This window comes from Gouania willdenowi, chromosome 3 (genome assembly GCF_900634775.1).
Source record: "Gouania willdenowi chromosome 3, fGouWil2.1, whole genome shotgun sequence".
In the NCBI taxonomy this organism is placed as follows: Eukaryota; Metazoa; Chordata; class Actinopteri; order Blenniiformes; family Gobiesocidae; genus Gouania; species Gouania willdenowi.
Window position 1 is genome coordinate 5,916,097 of NC_041046.1, and position 14,949 is coordinate 5,931,045.

The following is a 14,949-nucleotide window of genomic DNA, read 5'->3' on the forward strand; positions in this document are numbered from 1 at the left end:
GCATCGACCAACAACCATTCTTTTTTTTTTTTTCCTGTGTTATGAATAAATTCAGTCTGTCCCAGACATGAAAATGTCAAATACCTAAAATACACCTAGGCTAAATAGCATATTAATTTTTAATGTCTGCTCATCCTATGCTGCTATTCTCATATCAGGCCTGTCTGCCAACAGCTGTTGCTGCCTCTGTAGCTGGGAATTTATCATCCATCGAGCTAAAGAGAGCAGGGAATTAAAAAATTAAAAAAAAAGATGGGAGACAATGTTGGAGAGACAAGGGAAAGGGGAGGGACGGACGTGTGTTTTCATGGATCCCCTACCTTGCATTTATATCACCACCCGCACCTCGCAACTTTCTTCCTTTGATATACGAGTGGAATTCAATTACACTAATGCCAAACATAAATTGTTGAAGATTTGTTCCTTTTTCCCCTCCCTGTCGCGGCGTGTTACAGCGCGTAAGCCTCCTCATACATAAAAGAGAAATAAAGAGCAGGGCTGGTGACATTGACGGCGGAGGTAGTGACATTGTGGAGCGCGGCAGAGGGAGACGAGACGCCATCGTGCCAGTGTGGGTGCTGAATGCCACCCGTGTGCGTTTTTAGGTGGCATGTGGTGGATGATTATCATGGATTATCACAATCCAGATTGTTACAAGTTCTGTCTGCGCACATAGCAGCAGTGTACTGTAGCCGTGTGACTGTGTGTGTGTGTGTGTGTGTGTGTGTGTGCGCTTTAGTTTAAGACTGAGTGCCTTTGGGGATAAGACTAAATGGTGAGTGAATGACGAACAGTTGGAATGTGTGTGTGCGTGTGTGTATTTGTGTGTGTGTGTTAACCGTACAGCAGGGATGGGCAACTCTATCACAGTGGGGGCCACAAAAAAACGTGATTGTATCTGATCTGAGGGTCACATGATCAATATTCATGTTAGCATTAGAATAAATCATAAATAAAGCATTAACACAGGGGCAAAAAGGGTTTTGTCTTTTTTTTTCTGGTTTTGGTTGGTTAGTTTTTAGTCATTTTGTGTATTTCTTTTGTCATTTTCTGCATTTTTGTTGTTGATTTTGTGCATTTTTTGAGTCACTTTCTGTGATTTACTGTCATTTTAGTGTAGTTTTGTTAACATTTGTGTGTCTTTGGAGCTATTCTGTGATGTGCTGTTGTTTTGTGTTTTTGGAGTCATTATGTGTTCGTGTAATTTTGTGTATTTTTCTGACATTTTCTGCATTTTTTATGTTGATTTGTGCATTTTGAAGTCACTTTCTGTTCTTTTTGTTGTTAATTTCTCATTATTATGTAATTTTGTTACAAGTTTGTGTGTTTTTGGAGCTATTCTGTAATGTGTTGTTGTTTTGTGTGTTTTTGGAGACATTTTGTTTGTTTAAGTGGTTAAGTGTTTGTCTTTATTGTCACTTTATGTTTTATGATTCATTTTGTGTATTTTTGGAATTTATTGTGTGTTTTTGTGTACTTTGTGTACTTTGTGTATTATGTTGGGCTTCATATTCCTTCCAACTTTTTTTTATTATATTTTTGGGGGGATTTGCTCTGAGGGCCACATGTGGCCCCCGGGCCACCAGTTGCCAATAACTCCCGTACAGTGTTCAGAGACTTTCAATGAAAGTGAAAATATTTTGAAGTTGTTTAACACAGTGTGAACTCACCTTAACACACCAACTGCATACTGATGTTCAACTGGTCTGTGAGGATGGAAAGGCCACTCAGTGAAAGTTCACGTTCACCAACTTAGTGCACGTGGCAATGAGCACCTAGAAGAGGGAGGAGCAGGAGAGAGATTAGTGACGACGTACAGTGGTTTTAGTGTTAAATGGAAAGGAATACTCAGACGTTTGGATGGAATTCCACTAAACTTAGCGTATCGCTCTTTCAGAGGTCGAGGGAATCGTGGCTGAAATGCTAGCGATAATGCTACAGCTTAAGCTAAAGCTAGCAGAAGCAAAGAGCCAGCGTTGCCAACTTGGCGACTTTCTCGTTAAATCTGGCGACTTTTCAGATCTTCTTAGCGACTGTTTTTGTCAAAAGCTACTAACTACAAATGTAACTACTTTTCCTGGTGTCATTTGAGACTTTTCTGATGTTTTTGAGACTCTGACGTGACGTAAAAGCACTTATCACACGAACCACTCCGCGTGTGGAAGGTCGGATGTTTTAGCTAGCAATTCCACCTCATGTAACAGTCTTTTATTTGAATATATATATACATTCTAACACTTAACAACACAGGACAAAATTGATTCATGTAATGTGGGTCTCAAACGTCAAAGTCATAAAGTAATTAGATAAACAGTAAGGTCTTTTACCTGCTTTCTGTGTCGTGTAATGAATTGGTGCTATACAAATAAAGATCAATTGATTAGTGATGTTATTTTGAGACGTAAAGGCCTCTTTTAATGGCAAAATACAAAATAAGAATCAACAGAAGAAAGTTCATTTGTAGTTTTAAACATATGTATGGTGTTTCTTTTTTTAGTATACTACATGATGCACTACGCACGATTTAGCTGATCCCACAAAAAGACAAACGAGTCAAAAATCCCACAGTGTGTGTCTGCCTTTACTGTGTTACCATGTTCATTTTAATCATTACACACTGACTTTTGAAAATGTTACACATGCTCCACTTTATTATTTATTTTTAGGAGCTTTTATCCTGTAAACTGTTATGACTTTTTTTTAGATTTATTTATTTTTTTAACATTTAAATATCCACAAAGCTGCTGCATTTGGACAATTGTTCACCTTTGCACTACAAGGTGTGTAGATAATTATTTTATCACTTCTATTTTTTTTTTTGCAAAAAGCTCCAAACAGGTCTGCAGTGTGAACTCGTTGCCATATGGTTGGTTTCTTACATATTTAATATTATATACAGTATATACGTAGAAGTACAAACGAGGGCACAATAATGTTGAAATTACTTGTTTTCTTGCATAAATCTGTGGCCCACTTGAAATCAAACTATTTGGTCCCTGAACTAAAACGAGTTTTACACCCTTGTTCTAAACTTTTCATTTATTTGCAATAACTACCTCATGTGCGGTTAAAACAACAACTTTCTATTGTTTCACTTGGGTATTATTCAATGTTTTACAATAAAATAAGATATGTATAGGTGTTAAATGTCAGGAAAAAAAAATATCGGGACGGCCATAATCGGAATCGGCAGGTCAAGTTTTTTTAAAGATCGGTGATCGGCCACCCCTAGTTTTAGTGTTAAGTGGAAAGGAATGCTTTGGATGGAAATCCAACAAATTCAGTGTATCATTGATTCAGAGGTCGAGGGAAACGCGGCTGAAAAGGTTAAAGATGAAATCAAAAACCGGGGCGCTGAGGGCTGAAAATCTATCCCTCCAAGGCAAGGCCACGGCTGACGCGAGGCAGACATGAAGCTAAATACTGCACGCCACTCGGGAATCTTTCATTTTCAGCCGATCAATAAGGGCTTATATTTATCAGGGCCTCCGAGCAGCTGCCACGTCTGACAACCTCCACTTCATTTTTATTTTTCTTTGCACTCCCCTCTGTTCTCCTTATACCTCACCCTTTCTTCCTCCTCCTCCTCCTCAGCCTCACACGCTAAATTGAGACCCATCGACCATGAAAAGGGGCCGAGACCTTGGATTGCCATTAACCCCCCTCGTGTCACTCCTTACTGTCTAACCACACGGCCAACGAGAGCAAGAGGGTGAGAAAGAAACACGCACTCCAATGCCCTGGAGATAGAATTCAGCTAAAGGTCTGCATGCCCCCCACCCCCCAACCCTCAGCCCCCCCACCACCTCTGAAGGAACATGCCTTATCATTACGGCCTTGGCACAGACACCAGCACCAGTGGCTTTTGTTCAGCAAGCTGCCCATGCCACACGCGCACAACACGCACACACACACACACGCACACACACACACCACACGACACACACACACACACACACACACACACACAGATAAACAGACTATAAAGAACAAACAATGACTAAAGGACTAAATGAAACTAAAAACAGACGAAATTGTCAAAAAATACAATACAAATGTAAAAAAGGACCAAAAACACAAGGAATGGAGTAAATACAGCAGAAAAACAAACAAAAAAAGACAAAAAATATCCCAAAAATATCAAAAACATACTAAAAACAATTTGACCAAAAATGACTAAAACTGATTAATAAACAAACCATAAGGAGCCAAAACAAACTAAAAAAAAAAAAAAAAAAAAAAAAATCACAGTCAAAAGGAGCAAAAACAGACTGAAAACAAGCAAATAAACTAGTAGAAACAGATTACTAAAGACTAAACAGACATGAACAGACTAACATACAAGTAACAAGACCCCCAAAATACCAAAAACATACGAAGAAAAGACTAAAAGAACCAAAATATGTGCAAAAGGACAAAAAAAGTTTTTTAAAAGTAACAAACTGAGCAAAACAACTAAATATAGACAAAGAAAAGCAACATCTGATTAATAAACAGACCATAAGGAAGCAAAACAAACTAAAAACACACCAAAATGGTTTTATAAAAACCACAATCAGACAAAAAAGACCAAAACAAGCAAATAAAACTAGTAAAAACAGATTAAAAGTAGCTAAAAACAAACCAATATTCTAAGAACAAACAAACACAAATTAACATAAAATCTGACTAATAAACAGTTTAAAAGGAACAAAAAATGACTAAAGAAGGACTAAATAAAACTAAAAGCGATAAACGACAAATAAACAAAAACGCTAGGAATGAATTAAAAGTGAATTAAAAGTTAAGAGTAAAAGACTTTACAGACGAACATACAAGTAAAAAGTACCCAAAAACATATAAAAAAAGACTAAAACAACCAAAATATGTGCAAAGGACGAGAAAAAGATTAAAAGTAACAAACTGACCAAAAACGTCCAAATACAGTCAAAGAAAAGCAACATCTGATTAATAAACAGACCATAAGAAACCAAAACAGACTAAAAACCTGCACCAAAAACTACAATCAGACAAAAAGACTCAAAACAAACAAATAAAACTAGTAGAAAAAGCTTTTAAAGCAGCTAAAAACAAACTGATATTCTAAAAACAAAACCACAAACAAACCCAAACAATAAACTTACAATAACACACCATAGGGACCAAAACAGACTAAAAAAAGACTAAAAAAGACTAAAAGCACCAGAAAAGTCTAAAACACACAAACAAACACGCACTCACACATTTGATTTAATCTTTTAATTTTCAGACATTTTCTACATCTATTTTTTTTTTTTAATTTATTTTCCAAATCATCGCAAACGAGAAAAAATGTCGAATCCTAAATGAAGCCCATAAATCCGAGGCCATTATTCTTATGGGGAGCGAAAACGTTGGGGTTTAAAGGGGTCTGAGTTAAAATAACTGGCTGTCTAATCATCTGCACAACAATATTTGCTGTGAGGCATTCTAAATAGATTATCGCTAGTCCATCTGTGTCATCATTGATTTATAAGGCATTAAGCTGCTCGGGGAGGGGACGGGATGGGGGGGCCTCGCCTTTCTCTGCTGTTAAAGGGGCTCCGCGTTGGAACCAGGGCCACGGATACAGAGCTGCTCTAACCTCCCCTTTAATTGTTTGGCAAGAGGAAGTGAAAATAGGACGGACGTATGCGTGTTTTTTTTTTTTTTCCTCCTTTTTTTTTTTTGGAAATAAAGGAGGGGGGGGTGGGGGGTATGAATCCAAATTTTCTGCATCTCTTTTTGTTTGGTGATAGAAAGAAACAGGGAGGAGGGAAGGAAGTACAGGAAAAGAGAGAGGGAAACAAACTCACACACACACACACGAAGAAAACACACACACACACACACCCAAAAAAAAAAAAAAAAACAAGGGACATGATTAACATATGAATGCTATATGCAAATTATGGAAGGAGAGCAGATGTTGTTGCATTTAATTGACCATATGTGAATTGCATCCAAACCTTTCAGTGGTGTGTGTGTGTGTGTGTGTGTGTGTGTGTGTGTGTGTGTGTGTGTGTGTGCTGGCGTCGCTCATTTAGAGAACTCGTTTTTATCATCAGTGTTTAAACAGAAAGAGAAAGTGAAAGAAAAAAAAGAGAGAAAACCAAAATCTGCCCCAAGAAACTGTGAAAACTCAATGTTTTTACCCCAAACTTATTATTTATTATTATTGGTTTCTATTAGACATACTATCATTATCCTAAATATATACACAGCATATAAATGATCATTTTAATAAAATATATCATCAGTCAGGTCAAAACATCTAATTTCAACTAAAGTCTGTTTTTTAAAGTCTTTAAATCCATTCCTCGTGTTGTTTTTTTTTGTCTATTGGTCTGTTTTTAACTACTTTTAATCTGTTTCTACTCATTTTATTTGCTTTTTCAATATTTTTTTTTTTTTGTCTTTTTTGACTACTTGTGGTTTTTATATATATATTTTTTGGTGTGTTTTTGTTTTTTTTGGGTTTTTTCTTAATATGTTTTTGATATTTTTGGGTCTCGTTACTTGTTCAGTAGAGAAACAGACATTGGACAGACTAACAAACAACTTTCAGAAGTGTCAGATTATCACTAAAAACAAGTTCGAGACTAAGTAAATACACATTAAACAACTCATAACAGACACATTAGACTACTCAATGATAAATAATAACTGATCAATCAATAATCTTGTAGGTAGTAAATGTTATATTTAACTGTGTATTGTTTGTTGTTGTTTTGCTTGTTATGAGGTGTTGTCTGTGCATTTCTGTCCTTTTGTGTATTTTTCCTGTAAAAATGTATGTTTTTTGTAATTGTCTCATCATTTTGCATTTTTTAGAGTAATTTGTGTGTATTTCTGATGTTGTTTTCCTTGTTTGTTTGTACTGTGGGTTTGCAGAGTCATTTATTTGTGTTTTTATTTTTATCATTTTCTGTAATTTTGTCGTCATTTCCTGTAATCGTTTTGTTTATTTTTGTTGTCGTTTTGTGTTATTTGAAGTCATTGTATGTACTGGAGTTGTTGTGTGGTGAATTTTGTAGTACTTTTGTGTGTTTTTCCTGTAAAATGTTTGTTTTTTTGAGTCGTCGTGTATTTGTGTTGTCATTTTGCATTTTTCTTGGAGTAATTTTTGTTTATTTCTGTGGTCATTTTTTGTGTTGTTCTTTTCTTTTTGTGTACTTTTGTTGAGTTTTGTGTGTTTTTTTTTAAGTCATTCCATGTATTATTGTTATGGTTTTCTGTTATTTGAAGTCTTTTTGTCTATTAATGTTGTTTTGTAGCACTTTTGTATTTTTGGACTATTTTCTGTGTTTTTTTTTTTTTTTTTTCTTTTATTGTATCTTCCTGCAATGTTGTCATTTGTTGCATTTTTTATGTGTTCTTGCGTTTTCTTGTGTATTTTTTCTCTGATTTTGCACATTTACTTTGGGGGCTACATTAGACCAAAGGCAACTGGCGGCCCAGGGGCCACATGTGGTCTAGGGTAACTTCACTTTATTCTAATAGTATCAAGCACACACATTCCATTGGAACATTTAGACGTCACGTGATCACTTTGTCGTGTTTAGGCCGTTTACAAGTAGAGTGGAAATAATACAGTTTGAGGTAGAATAAGTGAAGTGGAGAAAACGTGAGGCTTTATGGATGATGGGAATCTGTACGCACGCCTTCTATTGATCACTCTCTGCTACTCAGACCCATGGTAATTGTAAATCATATTTTCCCACTAGCAGCCTTGTAGACGGCTTTCTTTAACTCAGCTGATGCACGTTTACTGAAACTCTCCTTTTTAACATCGATGCTGCTTTTGCTTTTTAAAAATGGTGCAAATTACAAGTTTACATTATAGAAGAAAAATGTTTTAACATTTTCCAAAAATACATTTAGGATTACAGTAGGTATGTCTCAAACTCATGGCCCGGGGTCCAAATATGGCCCGTTAAAACATCCAAATCGGCCCCACAAGCAGAGGAAAGTAACAATGACTGAGAAACCATGAATCACTGTGTAAATGACCAAATATGTCGTGTGTTTATCTCCGTAGGGTGCAAAAAAGTGTTAAAACATCTGCAAATTTACACTGGAACTTAAGCTCTGGAATTTTGGCAATAAATTTTGGCAAAAAAATAGAAACTTTTCATAAGAATTATTTATTGAAATTAATCAAGAATGCTGGGAGGAAATTTTAAAACACTGTATCATATCCAAACTTAAATATTCCATCAATGCAAAATAAACGTGTTGACTTTCCACAAGATTTATTTTTGAAGTAGAACTTTACACTTATTCAAGTGGGAGTTTCATTGAATTTGTCACAAAATTAATGAAACTCTACAATATTGAAGGAGTTTACAGTTTTCTCATGCTTTGTAGAAGATGATGGAACTCTATTTTTACTCTTCAATTGTCAAAAGAAACATGTTTTGTTTAAAAAAATCCTGCTCAATCCTCAAATTATTTGACAATATTTCCACCAAATTAAATAAATATTGTTGGCTACCTGTCATCACCCTACTACTTGGATATTGTCGGTGCCTTATATACTCTACATACATATATTTATTTATACATGGAAATGGCAAAGTAGTAGGGCTGGGCGATATGCAGTGACAGACAATAAAGTCTATCTATTCTAAGCATATATAATATCATCTCAATGTTTTAACTCAATAAAGTCTGAACAGGACGACATTTACTGATTTACTGATACTCATTTATTAACAAACAGCTGCACCATACTGTATGCGCTACTTCAGGCTTTTTCACCTGTAAGGGACAGCACGTGTGAGTGAGTTCTGTAGTGTGGCGTGTTATAGGGAACATCTGGGTTAGAATGCACTCAGTAATACATCTAACTGAACTTTACATTGAAGTAACAAAAGCATCAACTACAAAACAAGCTATAAAATATTTATCTCAGAAATATGGAATCACTGTAAGAAGAACATGTTTGACTGTACTGTAAGAATAATATTTAATACTTGTGTGATGTTATTTGTACTGTGTGATTGTATAGATATATAAAAGTTAAGATATATTTTGATATTGTCATTTTCTATATCGCTAACATAGAATATTCGATATATCTTGAACATCAATAAATTGCCCAGTCCTACAAATAGCATTAAATGTTCAATTCCCAACCCCTGGGGCCCATTTAACACTAAAACGTGTCCGTGTTTGGCCCCCGTAACTAAAATAAGTGGGACACCCCTGATCAAAATAAACAGAAATGATAAAAAATAAGCTGCTCAGATGTTTTTCCATCTATGCTTTTTATTTTTCCCTCTTCTGATTCGTCTCTCTTGCATTCATTCTCGTACATTCTCTCTCTTTCCACACACACACACACACACACACACACACACACACACACACACACACACACACACACACACACACACACACACCACACAACACACACACACACACACACACACACACATTCTCGGGAATGTCATTAAATTGTATTAAATAGCCTTTGTCCAGGGGGCGAGGACCACCCCCATATATGATAATACATTAAGGCCTCAGTGTAGCAGAGCTCACCAACGTGTGTGTGTGTGTGTGTGTGTGTGTGTAGCATTAGTGCATGAGTGTGTGTGTGTGTAACATTAGTGCATGAGTGTGTGTGTGTGTAGCATTAGTGCATGTGTGTGTGTGTGTGTGTGTGTGTGTGTGTGTGTGTGTGTGTGTGTGTGTGTAGCATTAGTGCATGAGTGCATGAGTGTGTGTGTGTGTGTAGCATTAGTGCATGATGAGTGTGTGTGCACATGACAAGCAGAGGAAACAGATGCTGATTGTGTAGAGAGAGAGGATAAAAAAAAGCATGTAGGAAAAGGTGGATGAAGGAAGTTGTAGAGGAAGAGGAAGAGGAAGAGGAAGAGGAAGAGCGTGGCAGCCTGCCTGTGCACGTGGCTCTAACAACTGTGACACATACTAATAGAAACATACCTAATAAATTACAAGCTTTCAGGGTCTGGCAAGCTGACATTTTCTCTGTGCGCGGGACAATTTCATATCCACACCGACACAGGAGAAAAAAAAAATAGTGAGTGGCTTTTGCTGGACCAAATTGCATCACACGGAGATGCCAGTGGATTAGCATAAAAATTAACACTTTAAATTTCAGCTTTATTGCATAAAAAGCTGCGGCTCCTGCCTCACAACAATCAATTCCTCTTAGAAATCTGATTAGATTCCATGGCGTCTATTATCCCAGTCATGTCTTCACACACCAGCGCCGTAGTTCAAGCACCAGCTGCCATGACAGCGCGGACCGTCGCTGGAAAAGGGAATTAATTAGAACATAAATCTCAAGGTGTGGCATTTCTTTCTGACAGATAATACTTCACTCTGTGTCTGATTGTTCAGTTGGAGCTCAGAGGAGTTGATGTTGTAGCTTTTTCCTGGTCAAGTTCATGTAAATGTGAGTTTTTTTCCTCATTCCTGTATTTGGACTTTAACCCTCCTTTAATCATCAAATATTTACATATTTTACCCATGGGGTTAATCTGACCCCAGCGTTATTTGCCTCCAGAACAGATTTTCATGAAATTATTGACCAAATGTTTGTGTCCTTGGTTAAATTACATGAATGCAGTCATCTTTAAATTCAAATTGTCGAAATAACTAAATCTTCCTTAAATCTTGCAATTTCTCACAAACAATTGCAGAAAATTCACAAAAATCTATATTTTTGAAGTGAATTGAACTGATATTGAATCAAGGGTGCAATATTGTTAAAGTTGTTCTTTTTTTCCACTAGCCTAAAATCTGTGGCCCACTGGAAATAAAACTGGTCCATATTTGGCCCTTGAGCCAAAATTAGTTTGACACTCCTAATTTAACCTTAATCTAACTTGTAATAATTTAATCCTCATTTATCCTCAAATATCACCAACACATTTTATTTACCTCCAGAAAATGAAATTGTTGATCAAGTTTTTGTGTCAAACACTTTATTTATTTGTTAAATCCATAAAAAATCCCTTGATAATGAAACCTTGACCTGTTCTCGAGTGTAAAATTAATTCTAATTTTACATTAGAATTAATTTATCTTGAAAAGTTTTCATCCAAATCTTCTCAAATTCACTGACAACATTAATGACCACCAGAGTATGAACCCTAATGGTTGTGATGGTGATATGACCTTTGACCTTTCCTGCAGCGCCACCATCATGTCACCCTTCTAGTTTTAAAGTTTGTGGATGTTAAAAATCCCCCCCCCCCCCCCGTCCTCTCGTAAACATATGTATTTACTTATTTTTATCATATATTTTGGGTTATTTACTGTAGAGTTTCATTAATTCCTCCTCTTTATTTATTCGGGCTCGGGACCAGCAGTGGCAGAATTAAAGAGTTATTATGTATGTGTTTCTAGAATACTGTCATCCACCACACCACACACACACACACACCCATTGTCATGTATCAACTCTGCACCTGCTTACACAGCTAAAACAGCTTGGGGTCATATTGACCCCCAGAGGAACACCACTGCCTGCAATATGTGTTCAGCACATTGAAAAAAATATCATCATGATAATCCAATGTTTAATTAATTCTACCCATCAAACTAGAAATGTCGTAAAAAAAAAGTCAACTGTTGTTTTTTTAATAATAAACATTGATTGGGGTCAAATTGACCTCAAAGATAATAGGAGGGTTAAGTAGGGGAAAAATGAGGCTTAAATGTATGATTTGATTTCATGCTACAGCTGTTCCAGAAGGGACTAAAAATGGCGGAAACGTTGGGTGAAATGGCATTTTTCTTTAAAAGTTGCAAATTAGAGTGGACAAAAACAGACAGAATTAGTGGAAAAAAGGGGTTAAAAGTTGTCAATATTGGCCAAAAGTGCAGAAATGTAGGAATTGGAAAAAAAATAAGCATCAAATATGGTGAAAAGAAGTTAAAAGTGACAATAATGGGTCAACATGGCGACATCAGGTGGGAAACTACAATTTTTTGAACGACAAATATTGAAAAAGGCCATAATTTGGGGGGTTAATTGGTAAAAATGTATGATTTGAGGAGTTTCACAGCCGTTATAGATGAACCACCACCATCACATTTCTCATGTTTACAGCTGGAGTAATTCAAAAAATATTTTCTTCTCAACCTCACGAGGGCCGTCACGATGAAGTATTTGTCAATATCTCCCCCGTCTGACGAAGCACACTGCATCGCAAGTATGTACTAAAAGCACGAGCGCACGTTGGGTGGCTTTGGTGAGATGGTGATTGTTTAGACAAATGGCATTTCATCGCATCCAGATGTCTTTAAGCCGCACTCAGCCACCGTCATCTCCTTCCAAAAGGCACAGGCTGGATGTATACAAACAATCCCCTCGTAACCGCATTCCTCATCTGGGCCCGTGTGAGCGTCACCGGCCGCGTCGCCCAGCTTGGAGCGCCGCCAGGACGGTCCCGTTTGATATGGTGGAAGTTGGATTCCTTACAAGTATCAGAGCTTCATTAGTTCAGGTTTTCTTTGAGAATTATGACACGAGAGATGAATAAAAAAGAAAGAGCTTAAAGGCTTTAGGATGTTTTTTTTTCAGAGGGTTAGATTCAGTTAGAACTTTTACCGCCTCTCAAAGGATAAAAAAAAACATAGAAACAATCCTGGAAATCACACAAGTGGTGTGGATGGAGTAAGTCCCAATGTTTCTCAACCTTTTCAGCCCGTGACCGCCAAAATAAAAGGTGCCAGAGAACATTGAGGAACAGTCATGTGGAGACAGGGCTGTGATATTTATTCATCCACTGTTATCCAGAAAGTTTAGTATTATTTACTCCATAGTATCTTATCATCTTATTTAGTCATTATAAAGATGTAAATCATTGTTTTAATCCGAAATAAAATGTGTTAAAAGTGACCAAAACTGGAGGAAAAGGTGGTGAAATGGGATTTTAAAAACTACAGAAATAGGTTGAAAGTTGCAAAATAGTGACCAAAAAAAAGGGTCGAAAGTGTCAATATTGGCTTAAAAGTGGCAGAAATGGCAGTAATTTGAAAAATATATGAACAATTAGTTTAAACAAATGCCCAAATAAAGGGCGTGACAAATTGTGAATGTGGTTAAATTGGCAAAATAAGCATGAAATATAGTGACAAGAGGTTAAAAGTGAAAATACTTAGTCAACATATGTGACATTAGGTGGAAATAGTTTATAAGTGCTGAAAAAGTCTTGAAAGTGAGAAAAATGGGTTAATAAATGGCACATTTCATGTAGTTGCAAAAAAGGGTAAAAAACATTGGCAAAAATGGTTTCAACATTTCTTGAAGGCATCTGGCGACCCCCTCCCAGTATCTCTCGAACCTAAATGGGGTCCTCAACCCAAGGTTGAGAACTCCTGAAGTAGTAGACGCAGCTCCAACAGCAACAGTGGTACAAAGAGTGGTGGATAAAGACGCCCACAGGGTGGAGAGGAGGAGAGAAGGGGACAAATCGTCTGATGTTCTAAGTGGATAACAACAGCTCCTGCTATGCAGCAGCGGCGGAGGAGCAGAATAATTCAAACCAGATACCCAGCTATACCCAGCCCCTCCCTCGTCCCCCCCCGGCCACTACGCCATTCTTATGTTAACACGGCTGAAGCAGCGAGGGCCACCCAGCAGCACCGAGCGCACAACTTAAGTCCACACTTGAGGAAAATAATCCATCCTCCTGCTGCTCGCTTTGCAACGTAACTCACCTCACCTCCACGCACACGCACACACACACACACAAAGATACAGAGCATTCACTCTAAAGCAGTGGTTCTCAACCTTTTCAACCATTGACCCTCCAAAATAAAGCTTCCAGAGAGCGGGGACCCCACTGTAACTGAATAACATCCACTGTTACCCAGGAAGTTTACTATTATTTGCACTATAGTATATTGTCATCTTAAAAATGTAAATCCTTGTTTTAATCAGAAATAAAATGGGTTAAAAGTGACCAAAAATTGTGGAAAAACCACAGAAATTGGTTAAAAGTTGCAAATTAGAGTGGTCAAAATGGACAAAAAAAGTGGTAAAAAAGGTTCAAAGTGTCAATTATTGGGCAAAAATAGGCATTAAAATATGGTGAAAAGAGGTTAACAGTGACAAAAATAATAGGTTGGAAAAGTGGTGGAAAGGGTTTGGGTAAGGGTTTATAAGTTTCTGAAAATGTGCTGAAAACACATTGAAATTTGATAGAAAAATGTCAGAAATGGGAGTAATGTAGCAAAAATGCATTAAAAAGAAACAAAATGGGTTAAAAGTGATAAAAATGTTGAAAATAGTGTGAAATGGGATTCTTTTAAAACACAGAAAATTGGTTAAAAGTTGCAATGTGGCCAAAAACGGAGAGAAAAAGTGGTAAAACTTATTCAAAGTGTCAGTAATTGGAACAATTAGTTTAAACTGGCAAATAATGGACATGACAAATCCTGAATGTGGTTAAATTGGCAAAAAAATAAGCATGAAAATATAATTAAAAAAAGCATGAATATAATAAAAAGATAATTTGCAGAAAAGGTAGTGGAATTTGATTGAAGTGTCAAAAATAGGATCAATGTAGCAAAAAATACATTAAAAGGAGCAAAAATATGTCAAGAGAAAGTGATGAAAAAATGGGCTCAAATTGTTCAAAAACTAATCTTAGTTTCATTAAATAAAATGAGTTAAAAGTGACAAAAATGGTGGAAAAGGTGGTGAAATGGGATTTAAAAAAAAACACAAATTGATTAAATGTGTGAATTAGAGTGGACAGAAACAAACAGAAAAAGTATCAATAATGGCTTAAAAGTGGCTGAAAAAAGTAGGAATAATTTGTTTGAACTGGCAAATAATGGGCATGGCAAATGAATGTGGTTAAACTGGCAAAAATAAGCATGAAATATGGTGAAAAGTGACAATAACGGGTCATCATATGTGACATGAGGTGGAAAAATGGTGAAAGTGGAAAAAATGTGCAGAAA

General features: G+C 36.6%; 1 protein-coding gene across 1 annotated transcript in view; it reads right to left on the reverse strand.

Annotated features, from left to right (window-relative positions):
- The window catches only part of znf536 (zinc finger protein 536), a 281,007-nt gene that overhangs the window by 163,001 nt on the left and 103,057 nt on the right, over positions 1 to 14,949 (reverse strand). Inside the window, exon 4 of the mRNA XM_028441311.1 lies at positions 1,671 to 1,775. The gene's annotated coding sequence lies outside the window, so the exon portion shown is untranslated. The remainder of the gene's footprint in view (positions 1 to 1,670; positions 1,776 to 14,949) is intronic.